General features: G+C 38.0%; 1 long non-coding RNA gene across 1 annotated transcript; it reads left to right on the top strand.

Moving 5' to 3' along the window:
• The first annotated feature begins 370 nt into the window (after nucleotides 1–370).
• On the top strand, nucleotides 371–11944 carry LOC124256178. Its single transcript, XR_006892843.1, has 2 exons — nucleotides 371–428; nucleotides 11890–11944. It is a non-coding gene; the product is annotated as an uncharacterized LOC124256178 (long non-coding RNA).
• Nucleotides 11945–15799: the final 3855 nt, after the last annotated feature.

Raw genomic sequence — 15799 nt, forward strand, 5'->3', positions numbered from 1 at the left:
TCATTCACTCACTCACTCACTATATATATTAATAGACACCCCAAATATAAACAATATAGTATTTTTTAAGATTCTCTTTCTTGCCTTCAGGCTATAAAAAATCTCTCTTGTAAACATCCACTTTTAATTGAAATAATTGAATTGTATAATGATCTTGCTACTGGCCAATGCGACATCGTCTTTTGTTGGTTACCCAGCCACGTTGGCATTTCTGGGAATACAATGGCCGATCTTGCTGCTAAGGCAGCACTCAACAAATCTGTGACACCACTTCCTATTCTATACTCTGATTACAAGGCTAGCATTAGAACTTACATCCGTGATCTGATGCAGAAGAAGTGGGACACTCAAGTAGGTATTAATAAATTACATGCAATAAAACCCTGCATTGGTAACACCCACTTGGTTGTCAGTCCAGATTTGAGGAGGTCATCATACGACGATGTCGTATTGGCCACACAAGATATACTCATGAGTACCTATTAAAAGGTGAGGATCCTCCGTTTTGTATCCCTTGTGATGAAAGAATCACGGTCAAGCATGTCCTGCTTGACTGTGTTGAATATTCCATCACAAGGAATATCTATTTCAAAGTAAAAACTATGAAGGATCTTTTTAGTAATATAAGTTCTCATTTAATTATTGCCTTTTTAAAAAAAATAGATTTGTTAACTGATTTGTAAATAGATATATATTTTATTATTGGTAGTTTAGATTAGTAACTGAGATTGTTAGTGGCTGTACCCTCAAAGGGGTTGAAGTAGTGTAAAATTATTGTCCTCCTGAGAGGGTACGTAAGTCCCAAAATGTTCAAAGTCCATATAAACTTGCCAGGATTTTCAAACGTAGCATTCTTGTCATTTTAAATTTGGCTAATATTTCCTACGATAGCCAGCAGCTGAAGGGATTGTGTAAATCCAACTAGGGTCTATGCAGGTAGCAAAGGTACTGTAAGTCCCCATGGTCCCTAGTTTGGTGATCTACCTTCTGGTGTTGGCGATCTATAGCTTGTTTTTATATTGTATTGTCCAATTAGTGCTATCAGTTTTAACTCTCCATACTAGTTTTAGTTGTAATTGTGATATTATAGTTGCTTTACTGTCCTTCGTCGACAGGTTTTTATAATATACATATATTCCACTTCAAAATCAAATATGTTCTCGTCACGATATGGCTGCAATATTGCCGATGTGACGTTAAATAATAACTCACTCATTCACTCACTCACTCACTATATATATTAATAGACACCCCAAATATAAACAATATAGTATTTTTTAAGATTCTCTTTCTTGCCTTCAGGCTATAAAAAATCTCTCTTGTAAACATCCACTTTTAATTGAAATAATTGAATTGTATAATGATCTTGCTACTGACCAATACGACATCGTCTTTTGTTGGTGACCCAGCCACGTTGGCATTTCTGGGAATACAATGGCTGATCTTGCTGCCAAGGCAGCACTCAACAAATCTGTGACACCACTTCTTCTTCCTTACTCTGATTACAAATCTTGTATTAGAACTGTGTTGAATGTTCCATCATAAGGGATAAATACTTCAATGTGAAAACAGTTAAGGTTCTTTTTAACACTGTTAATTTTCATTTAATTATTGTTTTTTTAAAAAGGAATTGATTTAATAGATGAATTTTGAATAATATGTTCTGTAGATAGATGTATTTGAATGATTGGTAGTTTAGATTAGTAACTTAGATTGTTAGTGGCTGTACCCTCAAAGGGGGTTAAAGTACCGTAAAATTATTGTCCTCCTGAGAGGGTACGTAAGTCCCGAAACATTTAGAGTCAATCTCATCTTACCAGATTTTTTAAACGTAGAATTTATGTGCTTTTAACTTATGGCTAAATTTTACTACAATCGCCAGCGGCTGAAGGGATGATATAAATCGAGCTAGGGTCCATGCAGGTAGCAAAAGTAATGTAAGTCCCCGTGGTTCCTAGTATGGTGATCTACCTTCAGTTGTTGGCGATCTATAGTCCGTGTTTTATATTGTATTGTCTTCTTTACTTAAAATCTGTTAGTTTTACATGCTAGTTTTATGTTCATGTCTGTGATACTCTAGTATTTTTACTGTCCATCTTCGACAGGTTTTACTCTCTAAAATGTTTTCTTTTTTTATTGTACACATTGTTTTCGTCACGATACGGCTGAGATATTGCCGATGTGACGTTAAATATTAACTCACTCACTCACTCATTCACCTATTGTCTTATAATACATTGTCATATATGTATTGCACTGTGAGTTGCGTTATGTACCAATTATCCTATAATGCATTGTGATATGTGTATTGTCCTGTGTGTATTGTATTATACCAACTGTCCAATCACGTATTATGATGTATGTATTGTCGTGTGAATATCGTCATATACTTATAATCCTGTAACACATTGTGTATTGTCCTGTGTGTAGCAGCGTTAAACAACAAGAAAAAGACACTCCAAAAACTATGATGTATGCAGTTTGTAAATAATCAGTGAATAACATAATGAGTTACGATGACAGAGCATGTTTGAATAAATCACTGTCAAGTAGTGATGACACCAGGTGTTCGCTACAAAGAGTGAGCGTATGCGTCCCAACAGTCACAAACATATGTTAAGGCAAGTCAATTGTTCACCTGAAAGAAATTAGGAACGCATGGTACAAAAGAATTCCACTGGACGTATTTTTTTGTCACTGATGCATCAAAATTTGAAATGTCATCAATGTATCTGCCATAAAGCTTTCGAAAGCTTTACTGAGGCTTTGGGTGTCGTAACCTTAATCGAACTGCTTCAGAGCAAGGGTCGTGTGATGCTCTTGGGAATATTCGTAGATGCAAAGGGGAAATTGACTATGGGAAAGTTGAAATCATCTTTTTTGTCAATAGTTTGTTGTTCCTTTTATGATCTCCACGTATCATTCGGGTCAGGCTCGCTGACTTTGTTGACACATGTCATCGTATCCCAATGGGAGTGTTTGATCGGCTTTCTAGAACTTGTGAGTCAATAATAAAGCATGCAACTTTATGGATAACAACAATTATTGCATAGAGTGACGTGTCGGTGTTTATACTTACACCACTTTCAAGTAAAAAGTGACTACAACCAAGTATTGAGAAGTATATAAAAATAGTGTGTTGTGACAAACATCAGATTAACATTGACAACAGCATGTACTAGTAATTGAATAGCAAGTGGTACATAATTGGATGAGGCCAGTTGAGAAGTAAGAACCAGCACGTGTAATGAAGCCAATAAGATGCCAATCGATAAAGTTGTCTGATTTATTACTGTGAGCGTTATCAGTTGATGGGAATTGGCTACTTCACGGCATCTTTTGTAATGCTATGTCGAGATCACGTCTTCATTGCCTATAACCGTGTTCTACAACAATGATAATGTACATAAGTTCTTAGTGCGGAAAATAAGCGGTGTTGTTTTCAATAGATGCAGCTCGTGACCACAATGATTTTTTACGGAAATCCACTTCCATTACTTTTTTTCATCCTTCATTCCAACCAATCATGTTGTCCTGTTGTAATTTGTCAAAATCTACATTGCACTATATATCCGTTGCTCAAATGCCCAAACCGTCGGGGAACTATCAGAAGGAATATCCATTTTTTCAGTCACATTGGTACCTAATCAAGTAGACTTATTTTGTTACCTCGAAAGACGTGCGTGCTGGTTGATCTTTGACAATGGGATGTAGGATTGTTTCAGTTTAAATCTCATCTATTTCGTCCTCAGTAATAGTTGGCAAACAGGCACAGGAGTAGATGGGTTTCCCTGGAACACAATACTTTTCATGATATTGATGGGGTGTGTGAGTGAGTGAGTGAGTGAGTTTAGTTTTACGATAATTTTAGCAATATTTCAGCAATATCAAGGCGGGGGACACCAGAAATGGGCTTCACACATTGTTCTCAAACCCTGGGAAATCAAACCCGGGTCTTCAGTGTGATGAGCGAACGCTTTAACGGCTAAGCTACCCCTCCGCCCCTGATACACAATAGTGTTCACTATGAAGATGGGCGATGATGGCGTACAAGCCTTAGCATATAATGAGAACAATATTTTTCAGCCATGAAGGACAACATTTTTAACTCAGATGTGTCATGGTTCAGTACAGTTTGAAGATGAACGTCGTCACTGACAAAAGACTGTCCCAGAAAATGCTTGAAAATGTAAAAGTATTTATCTCGAAAATGTTGTTTTGTCTGTCAAAATTCTCTGCAAACTGCTTTATTAAAAATAATATTTAGCATCACAGCTTTAATGAAAAATAAATATTTGGGTTTGCAGCTGTGGGAAAATATCCAGTCTCCAATATCACATGGTCGGACCTGAAATACTGTCTTGAGAGACTCTTATATGTTAATATGTAACACAAACTGGGAGAATGTATTTGGAGCATGACTGTGCTAATAGTAAATAACATTCTGGCAGGTCATGGCTGTGATTGATCGAAACATGAGTGTGTGAAACTTTCACTTTAAGGAAGAAGAAGACGAAATGGCCTTTCCCAATTGAATGTTTCTGCATTATACAATTAATGAACAGATATCCGTAAATGTAACATCTGCTGTCAGGCGGTCTTTAGTCCAAATCTACTCCTAACGGATCTAGGGAATCGTGAAAGGTAAATGTTTATACCAAGTCTGAAACGGTTTTAACAAATATTCTATGCCAGAACATTACTGTTTGTAAAACTTGCATCGAGAAAACACATCTGATAGATAAATGTTGACCCGATTGAACCCGTCGAGGTTGTCCAAGGTCAACGGCAGGTCAGGATATAGTGAATCGAGCTCGAAATTTATCGTCCTTTCAATCGTTGACGGATATATAACGTCTGTCATACTTCAGTATTGGTTTTGATGTGTTCATTGTTATCACATAACTATTATTTCACTCACAAATTTGTGAATATGTTGTTCATGACCCTTTTAGTGAAGACAATATCCCTCAAGCATGCAATGAGGGCCTTTAATCCATTTCATTTTCTCGGATGCACTTTCATCTGAAACTTCCACACCAATATAACCGCCACAATCTACCTTGTCTGACCACACCCAAACTCACCCAGACGAAAACATCCTGTGGAACAGCTTAAACGAACTCACCAGTAATCAGCCCCACTAAAAGATCCGGAAACTATTAGAAGACATTCACATCAAGAGACTCCAGTCCGCCATCAACGAAGACCAAGGTTAATATATTACATCCCTAATACCTACCTTCAAAGCAATCCCAATGGCCTTTCTCATTATTCTCATTGACCATCACATTACTGGATTCCTCATTAATCATCCCCTCTATCGTTTGCATTATGCAACATTATCTTCATTGTGTAAACATCCATTATACCTTATACCTTAACCTTATCTATTGTGTAACATTAATTACATTATCACGATGAAGTTTAACTGTATAAACATAACTGAAATCAAGTAAATATGCTTTACCCATAGCTCTGTGCACAATCACTTGCTTGATAGTGGTGTTAGCATCTACACTGAAACGTCAAATATATATTGTAATAACGAAGATGTATACTGTGTCATCTACAGTGGGAAGACAACTTTAAAGAACTTGTACGCACCTTTGAGACTCGCACATATATTCAGTGTCCCTATGTGGTATTAAAAGCCATCCACTCTGTAAATATTGCCAAGTGTGTTGCCATAAACTAAGTTCAAGTTGGCAGCCGCACTTCAACATAACGCTATGACAACTCCCAAGGCTCATCAGTTATCTTGTACAGTTAATGGCTTCAAGTAGAATCTGCGATGGCTAGCAGTGGAGGTGGCGTTTTTCAATTTCGAAAAATCCTCCATTGAGTTCCTGCTGTGACCTTGCTGAAATTTGTTCTTAGGCAACACCATTTGTTCTTTTTCTGGTTATTAAATGTTTATACTAACCAGTTAGCGTCAGTAGAACGACATAAAAAAAAAGATGTTTGTGAATGTCAGTCACAAGTGTCTGATTCAAAATCGAGTACATTCAAATCCACCTGTTACAGCTCAAGTGAACACTCAACAAGTAGAGGGGGCCATTACTTGGTACTTCCCCCTCAAATCTTTCTAGCGTTTGTTGTCATTGTCAGATGCTTTAATGCAAGTACCAAAGGCGACCATATCAATCATCTTGTCTGTGCGGGCAAAACACATCGCCACATCGACGTTCCCAAGGATATCTAAGAGTGCTACATGTTCAGAATGATGGATAAGGCAAGTATTACAGACCATGTTGCAATGGGATACTCAAAGTCTTATGTACACACAAACACACACACACCTACACACGCACCTACACGCACGCACACACTCACACATGCACGCACGCTCACAAACACACAACACCGCTTCCATATGTCATGTATGCACAAGAAATGTGTGCTTTGGGCATAGTGTAATTTCTTAATTAAAGACTGAAAAACAATCTGAATGCCTAAATTCACCAGAGCAGTGGTTCTGAAATATTTCATAAATCTGATTTGTTTCATATGGTGTATGAGGCTTATGCCATAAATATTCGTGATGAGAAGACAAATCAATTACTACTGTCAGTATTTATGATATTGGTAAATTGAACGCACAGAGTAGAGAGTCAGTATGACACAACTTGGAGACCGTGGGCTGAATGCCTACAACAGTATGATTGAGAATACGTCTCTTCTAAATGTGGGTATTTCACTTTGAAATTGTGGGTTACTACCTATTTGAATGCTCTGAGTATAATAACATGAGGCAAAATGCGTTTGAAGTAGATGATACATTTTATTTGCTTCGGTTTGGGGTCCAAATATCATGAATGGATCTGTACAGCTGGCATTGTTGTAGATTGCGCCTCTTTATCTGAGACAAATGGTGTAATTTAAATAGGCATTCCAGTTGCTTATATAGATTTAGCTCTGTGATTCAGTTTGAAATTATACCTTATAGTACTACTTTCTTATTGAACGAGTATTTCATGTTTCGGAAAGGAAAGTGCTTAAGTGTTAAATGCATATCATGAAGCAGATATTATATTTGTGTATTTTTCTTTTTACTATTAATACTGTTCACGTGCAATGTATTCATGTTTTCAAATAAATATCCTTTTTTTGCTCACGTTGCCTTCATGTGATGAAAACGACTAAGTCTTGCTTTTATGAACATAATTTGTAAATTCTATTATGTTATGTTGTGTTGTGCGCCAACAGGCCCACTTCGCCCTTAAACACAGGTGCCTGTTTCCACCACTGCCGAAGTACCCTGAAACAGTAGGTTTTGGTCATCTTTGGTTCTACATTGGTATTGCATGGCCTATACTCCAATCAAAATCAAGTTATAAAACCGACTTCCAAACTGTAAACAAATTGGCAACTGTCCAGCATTTTTCTGCCGATCGCAGGAATTACGAAACATAAATACCGTCAGCACTCTCCAAATGTTGTCATGTCATTTAGGAACTATTTCAATTGAGTTGATAATGTTCGCGAAATATGAGATTTAATTACAATACTGTATATACATCCTGAATAACAATCAGATCGCCGCGAGTCGGCGCCGCCATTTTGTTTGCAGCAAGTGCAAATGATGTAACAAATCTACCTGGTCAATAGGAAGGACACAGGAGGGTCATAGATCCTAATTGCCACAGTATTCCTAATTGCCACAGAATTTCGGCCTGGACTGGTAAGGGCGGAATCTGGATGTTCTATGGTCAGTTACCTCCTTTGCCTCGGGGACATTATCATTCTATGTTATTGAATTAACACAGCAATAGTATAACAGCAATACACATATCAGACAACTTAAACACTATACGATACTTTTAGTACCCCTCATAACACAACGAAGCCAGGGTTAGATGAGCCTGAAGTATTCTAATGATTGTCACAAGAAGTGAAAGAAACTGATGGGGCTTGTCTGGTACAAGCAAAACATGAACCGAGACTTGAGACTAATTTGAGGACATCATGAAACAGATGAAATCTATCTGCTGGAACAGTGAACAAACTTTACTTATTTTGTCTGTAGAGAAAACACTCCGACGTTAAGTCAGATGTAACGAAATTATCCTCAGGCGGTCGCTACAACAAGCTCCATTAACGAGATGATCATCCGTTTAGGACACCATGCAGACGAAACAAGTTTAACCTTGTAATGTTATAACACATGGATAGGCAATATTAGCTCAAATATACCCAAGGACAATCATGGCCAGACAGAACACGCAGCGAACAAAGAGTCGCATGCGACAATTCAATTACCGTCTTAATATGAAAGAGACAGATCTTCATGATATGAACTTCACGCCTCTACTTGATAGGAAAATTGGTTATTTCTTCTTCTATGATAAAACCACAGAGCCCTGTACTTTCTGTATAAGACGGACGACCCTGTAAAAGACGGTCCATCTCATTGAATTCATCTATCTGTGTGCCCCTAAAGCCCTTGCTAGTATTTGTCCTGGGATACCTTCGTGAGTTAATCATATTGGCGCCTGAAGAAACTTAGTTAAGTCTGTGATCCGGTTCTCAGGTTCAGTATTTTGAATTCCTTGCTCAGAGTCAGCTTCACCTCAACAACCGCGTTCCGTCGCTTTCATTTAATTTGAGTCCATTTCTGAGTTCCACTTGGTAACGTTTTTTCTGGAGGAAAAATACCGCCGGGTAAAGTAATTGCTCAGATTCCTACATTATTGGTTAGACTGCAAAGGGCAACTTAAGTTAGCAGACATGGATTGAAGGGAAATAGTACAATATTGGACTGATAAGGGTACAGTGATGTGTTCATTAGACCAGAGAAGGTCCTTTTACAGCATTGAAGAGTCATGTTTTTACTCTTGTTTCTGTCTTTTCAAAGACATGTGAAATTTATTGATAGTTTATGGGAGAGCATTATTTCCTCTTGAAATCCTTCAGGGATATTATCACTAAGCAAAATTTGTTGAAGCTCCAACCAGTTCCTTTCATCTTTGGCCAAATAAATATTTATTGGAAATGCTGAGCTTAGAGTTTCGATGGTAGGGTTGTGTGAGATTGTTCGATCATGTCTAGGCAAAGTTGATAAAATCGTTGATAATCGTTTAAGCACTGTTGACAGAAGCCACATGAACATGTTTATGATTTATTACATAAAGTGATATTTGGGGCAACTCGCACAAACATCTCCGCGCATGCGTGTGTATTTGCATGCCAAAGAAAACAATTTAATGGATATATATTGTTTATAAGAATAAAAGGAAACAATTATTTTCGGTAACGTTGAAAGGAGTTAGAATTTATAAAGGAGAGTAATGAAAGACTCCGCTGAAAAATTGCTAAAAGCTGTGTAAAACCTCACTCACTTACTGGCATCAGGCAATCATACGACAAACAGCTGGTACTTGTTTTTCTTACTGTATCAGATGGGCGCATTCTAAGTAAGACCTAAATGTATCAGGTCAAATAACTGAAACTGCTCTGTTCTCTTTTTCACGCTCTACCATTTCCTGGTCTTGTGTGTTTGTTGTTGAACTCGAGGTTCCAGCTACATGACGACGGTCTGCAAAAGAATCAACTCTGGACTAGACAATCCACTGATTGATATTGTGAGCACCAAGCCCCCACCGAGCCCCCACCCCCCCCTAATTAGATTAATGATTGTTTAAGGAACAAATGTGGAGTTACATAACGGTCAATCGAGATTCCAAACACGGAAAAGTTTCAGTTGAGAGGATTACGTGTTCTGAAATTAGACCTTACTCCTCGCTGAGCCTTGAGTTAAATTGACGTTATCAAATGTAGACAACTCACGGCCAATTCAATCAGTTAGTAACAGCTTCGTGACAGATGACGTGAGGACCGAGAATGAGCGAGACTGAACGAGAAAAGGGCGCATCTTGATACACCATCCACGGACGCGTGGTGGTTTCAGGGTACTGATGCAGATGACCAGAATATCTTTTTTCGGATTTAAGGAAGTGCCTATGTTAATGTGCTGGATGTGGTACAATTGGATGAGGTAGGGGATGTAAAAGTGGGAATTCATCTCCTGTTTGCTCCTTCACCTGCCAGTTAGTGTTACACAAACTCCCGCCAATTCCTGGACATCTATTTAAGTCAATCAGGGCCGGTTATCAGTGCCAATTCATCAACGCCTATTTACATGATCACAAATCTAGGACTAATTACACTGTGATTACATTTACAGCGCTGAATCGATGAAATCGCCTATCGTCCGTCCCCGCGTTCCTTCTATCACTGGGAAATCAAACTGGCAATGGCAGCTCTATTTGTCAACTTGTGTTAATTACATAATAACATTTCATTAAGTGCTCTCTTCCTGGCCCGATGACATCCCTAGCTATCGATGAACCCGTTTAGAAGACACTTGTTCATCGCCAGCCCAAATATACCTCAGAGCTTTTCATTTCATTTAGAACTGATAGGAACGTGATCTAACTACAGACAGAACTGACTAAGGTGTGTCACGTTAACACGGTTAGAAGTCAAGGTTCAATTAAAAATAGCATGAGCATGTCGTTACTGAACATTTGAAGCAAACCACTAATCAGTGATAAATATCATTCTCCGAAAGAAACCTTTCAAGATTAGGGGAGAAATTGGTTCTGTAGATTGTGGAACCTATTTCTGGTGTCAAGGCGTTGACGAACCGTGTGTGTGTTGGCTGATAACACTGTTTTGTGAATCGCTGCTGTGATTAATAGTCCAGCTTATGTTGGCGGCTTGTAAATATACTGGACCGCATAAACCAGTGATTAATTGTAGCCAGCAGCAGCCAATGCTGTTGTCGCTTGATGACACGCAGTCAACGAAGTAGACTACTAGCTGAATCAACTCCTATGACAATATTCGTTGATGAGCAGCAGTGATAGGTTTTTCTGTGATTGTCAAGGGTGTAAGCTAATGAGGCGGGGCCTGAATGTTTTAACTCTACTTTCTGATTGTCTGGATACTGACGTTCATTTGTCAGGCATCATGTCCATCCTTAAAAAGACCGGCGTTAATTCTTGCCTAACTTCTGCCATGACCAAATCGAAACCAACACATGTACAAACGATGTTAAGGTGTCAATTGTTTAATAATTGAGTCATTTTGGAACAGTAATGATCCTTTCCTGACATATTCTTTTCTTGTTATTTCCTGATGCATGCACCGTGGACATTTTGTCCTGTGTTCTATTGTTACATACCTATTGTCCTACAACACACTGTGATATATGTTTTATCCTGATGCACGCACCGTGGACATTTTGTCCTGTGTTCTATTGTTACATACCTATTGTCCTACAACACACTGTGATATATGTTTTATCCTGATGCATGCACTGTGGGCAGTTTGTTCTGTGTTCTATTGTTACATACCTATTGTAATAACACGTTGTGATATATGTATTGTCCTGTGTGTATTGTTTTATACCTATTTTAATATAATACAGTGCGATGCGTGTATTGTCCTGTGTGTATTGTTACATATGTATTGTTCTACTAACAGCTGTTAAGTATATTAATAGACACCCCAAATATAAACAATATAGTATTTTTTAAGATTCTCTTTCTTGCCTTCAGGCTATAAAAAATCTCTCTTGTAAACATCCACCTTTAATTGAAATAATTGAATTGTATAATGGTCTTGCTACTGACCAATACGACATTGTGTTTTGTTGGTTACCCAGCCACGTTGGCATTTCTGGGAACACAATGGCCGATCTTGCTGCTAAGGCAGCAATCAACAAATCTGTGACACCACTTCTTCTTCCTTACTCTGATTGCAAATCTTGTATTAGAACTTACATCCGTGATCTGATGCAGAAGAAGTGGGACACCCAAGTAGGTACCACTAAATTACATGAAATAAAACACCTACTTTGGATGTCAGTCCAGATTAGAGGAGGTCATTATGCATCGATGTTGTATTGGCCACACAAGATATACTCATGCATACCTGTTGAAAGGTGAGGATCCTCCGTTTTGTATCCCTTGTGATGAAAGAACCACGATCAAGCATATCCTGCTTGACTGTGTTGAATTTTCCATCATAAGGGATAAATACTTCAATGTGAAAACAGTTAAGGATCTTTTTAACACTGTTAATTTTCATTTAATTATTGTTTTTTTTAAAAGGAAATTGATTTAATAGATGAATTTTGAATAATATGTTCTGTAGATAGATGTATTTGAATGATTGGTAGTTTAGATTAGTAACTTAGATTGTTAGTGGCTGTACCCTCAAAGGGGGTTACAGTACCATAAAATTGTTGTCCTCCTGAGAGGATACGTAAGTCCCGAAACATTTAGAGTCAATCTCAACTTACCAGATTTTTTAAACGTAGAATTTATGTGCTTTTAACTTATGGTTAAATTCGACTACAATTGTCAGCGGCTGAAGGGATGATATAAATCGAGCTAGGGTCCATGCAGGTAGCAAAAGTAATGTAAGTCCCCATGGTTCTTAGTATGGTAATCTACCTTCAGTTGTTGGCGATCTATAGCCTGTGTTTTATATTGTATTGTCTTCTTTACTTAAAAGCTTTTACTTTTACATGCTAGTTTTATGTTCATGTCTGTGATACTCTAGTATTTTATACTGTCCATCGTCGACAGGTTTTACTCTCTAAAATGATTTCTTTTTCTATTGTATAAATTGTTTTCGTCACGATACGGCTGAGATATTGCCGATGTGACGTTAAATATTAACTCACTCACTCACTCATTCACCTATTGTCTTATAATACATTGTCATATATGTATTGCACTGTGAGTTGCGTTATGTACCAATTATCCTATAATGCATTGTGATATGTGTATTGTCCTGTGTGTATTGTATTATACCAATTGTCCAATCACGTATTATGATGTATGTATTGTCGTGTGAATATCGTCATATACTTATAATCCTGTAACACATTGTGATATGTGTATTGTCCTGTGTGTAGCAGCGTTAAACAACAAGAAAAAGACACTCCAAAAACTATGATGTATGCAGTTTGTAAATAATCAGTGAATAACATAATGAGATACGATGACAGAGCATGTTTGAATAAATCACTGTCAAGTAGTGATGACACCAGGTGTTCGCTACAAAGAGTGAGCGTATGCGTCCCACCAGTCATAAACATCTGTTAAGGCAAGTCAATTGTTCACCTGAAAGAAATTGGGAACGCATGGTACAAAAGAATTCCACTGGACGTATTTCTTTGTCACTGATGCATCAAATTTTGAAATGTCATCCATGTATCTGCCATAAAGCTTTCGAAAGCTTTACTGGGCTTTGCGTGTCGTAACCTTAATTGAACTGCTTCAGAGCAAGGGTCGCGTGATGCTCTTGGGAATATTCGTAGATGCAAAGGGGAAATTGACTATGGGTAAGTTGAAATCATCCTTCTTGTCACACGGTTTTGTCAATAGTTTGTTGTTCCTTTTAATCTTCACGTATCGTTCGGGTCAGGCTCGCTGACTTTGTTGACACATGTCATCGTATCCCAACTGCTTAGATCGATGCTAATGGTGTTGGTTACGGGATTGTCTGGTTCAGACTCGATTATTCACAGACCGCTGCCTTATGAGTGGAATATTGCATAAATCCGTTGATGAGAGTGTTTGATGGGGATTCTAGAACTTGTGAGCCAGTAATAAAGCATGCAGCTTTATGGATAACAGCTTTTCATTTATTGCATAGAGTGACGTATCGGTGTATATACTTACACCATTTTCAAGCTAAAAGTGACTACAACCAAGTATTGAGAAGTATATAGATTAGTGTGTTGTGACAAACATCAGATTAACATTGACAACAGCATGTACTAGTAATTGAAGAGCAAGTGGTACATAATTGGATGAGGCCAGTTGAGAAGTAAGAACCAGCACGTGTAATGAAGCCAATAAGATGCCAATCGATAAAGTTGTCTGATTTATTACTGTGAGCTTTATCAGTTGATGGGAATTGGCTACTTCACGTCGTCTTTCGTAATGCTATGTCGAGATCACGTCTTCATTGCCTATAACCGTGTTCTACAACAATGATAATGTACATAAGTTCTTAGTGCGGAAAATAAGCGGTGTTGTTTTCAATAGATGCAGCTCGTGGCCACAATGATTTTTACGGAAATCCACTTCCATTACTTTTTTTCATCCTTCATTCCAACCAATCATGTTGTCCTGTTGTAATTTGTCAAAATCTGCATTGCACTATATCTCCGTTGCTCAAAGGTCCAAACCGTCGGGGAACTATCAGAAGGAATATCCATTTCAGTCACATTGGTACCTAATCAAGTAGACTTATTTTGTTACCTCGAAAGACGTGCGTGCTGGTTGATCTTTGACAATGGGATGTAGGATTGTTTCAGTTTAAATCTCATCTATTTCGTCCTCAGTAATAACTGGCAAACAGGCACAGGAGTAGATGGGTTTCCCTGGAACACAATACTTTTCATGATATTGATGGGGTGTGTGAGTGAGTGAGTGAGTGAGTTTAGTTTTACGATAATTTTAGCAATATTTCAGCAATATCAAGGCGGGGGACACCAGAAATGGGCTTCACACATTGTACCCATGTGGGGAATCAAACCCGGGTCTTCAGTGTGATGAGCGAACGCTTTAACGGCTAAGCTACCCCTCCGCCCCTGATACACAATAGTGTTCACTATGAGATGGGCGATGATGGCATACATACCTTAAGCCTCAGCATATAATGAGAACAATATTTTTCAGCCATAAAGGACAACATTTTAAACTCAGATGTGTCATGGTTCAGTACAGTTTGAGGATGAACGTCGTCACTGAAACAAGACTGTCCCAGAAAATGCTTGAAAATGTAAAAGTAATTATCTCGAAAATGTTGTTTTGTTTCTCAAAATTCTCTGCAAACTGCTTTATTAAAAATAATATTTAGCATCACAGCTTTAATGAAAAATAAATATTTGGGTTTGCAGCTGTGGGAAAATATCCAATCTCCAATATCACATGGTCGGACCTGAAATACTGTCTTGAGAGACTCTTATATGTTAATATGTAACACAAACTGGGAGAATGTATTTGGAGCATGACTGTGCTAACAGTAAATAACATTCTGGCAGGTCATGGCTGTGATTGATCGAAACATGAGTGTATGAAACTTTCACTTTAAGGAAAAAGAAGACGAAATGGCCTTTCCCCATTTTAATGTTTCTGCATTGTACAATTAAAGGGGAAAATGAACAGATATCCGTAAATGTATGATCTGCTGTCATGTGGTCTTTAGTCCAAATCTACGCCTAACGGATCTAGGGAATCGTGAAAGGTAAATATTTATACCAAGAATGAAACGGTTTTAACAAATATTCTATGCCAGAATATTACTGTTTGTAAAACTTGCAGCACCAAAACACATCTGATAGATAAATGTTGACCCGATTGAACCCGTCGAGGTGGTCCAAGGTCAACGGCAGGTCAGGATATAGTGAATCGAGCTCGAAATATATCGTCCTTTCAATCGTTGACGGACATATAACATCTGTCATACTTCAGTATTGGTTCTGATGTGTTCATTGTTATCACATAACTATTATTTCACTCACAAATTTGTGAATATGTTGTTCATGACCCTTTTAGTGAAGACAATTCCCTCAAGCATGCAATGAGGGCCTTTAATCCATTTCATTTACTCGGATGCACTTTCATCTGAAACTTCCACACCAATATAACCGCCACAATCTACCTTGTCTGACCACACCCAAACTCACCCAGACGAAAACATCCTGTGGAACAGCTTAAACGAACTCACCAGTAATCAGCCCCACTAAAAGATCCGGAAACTATTAGAAGAC

Source organism: Haliotis rubra, unplaced genomic scaffold (assembly GCF_003918875.1).
Source record: "Haliotis rubra isolate DU_JTF1 unplaced genomic scaffold, ASM391887v1 Scf62, whole genome shotgun sequence".
Lineage (NCBI taxonomy): Eukaryota > Metazoa > Mollusca > Gastropoda > Lepetellida > Haliotidae > Haliotis > Haliotis rubra.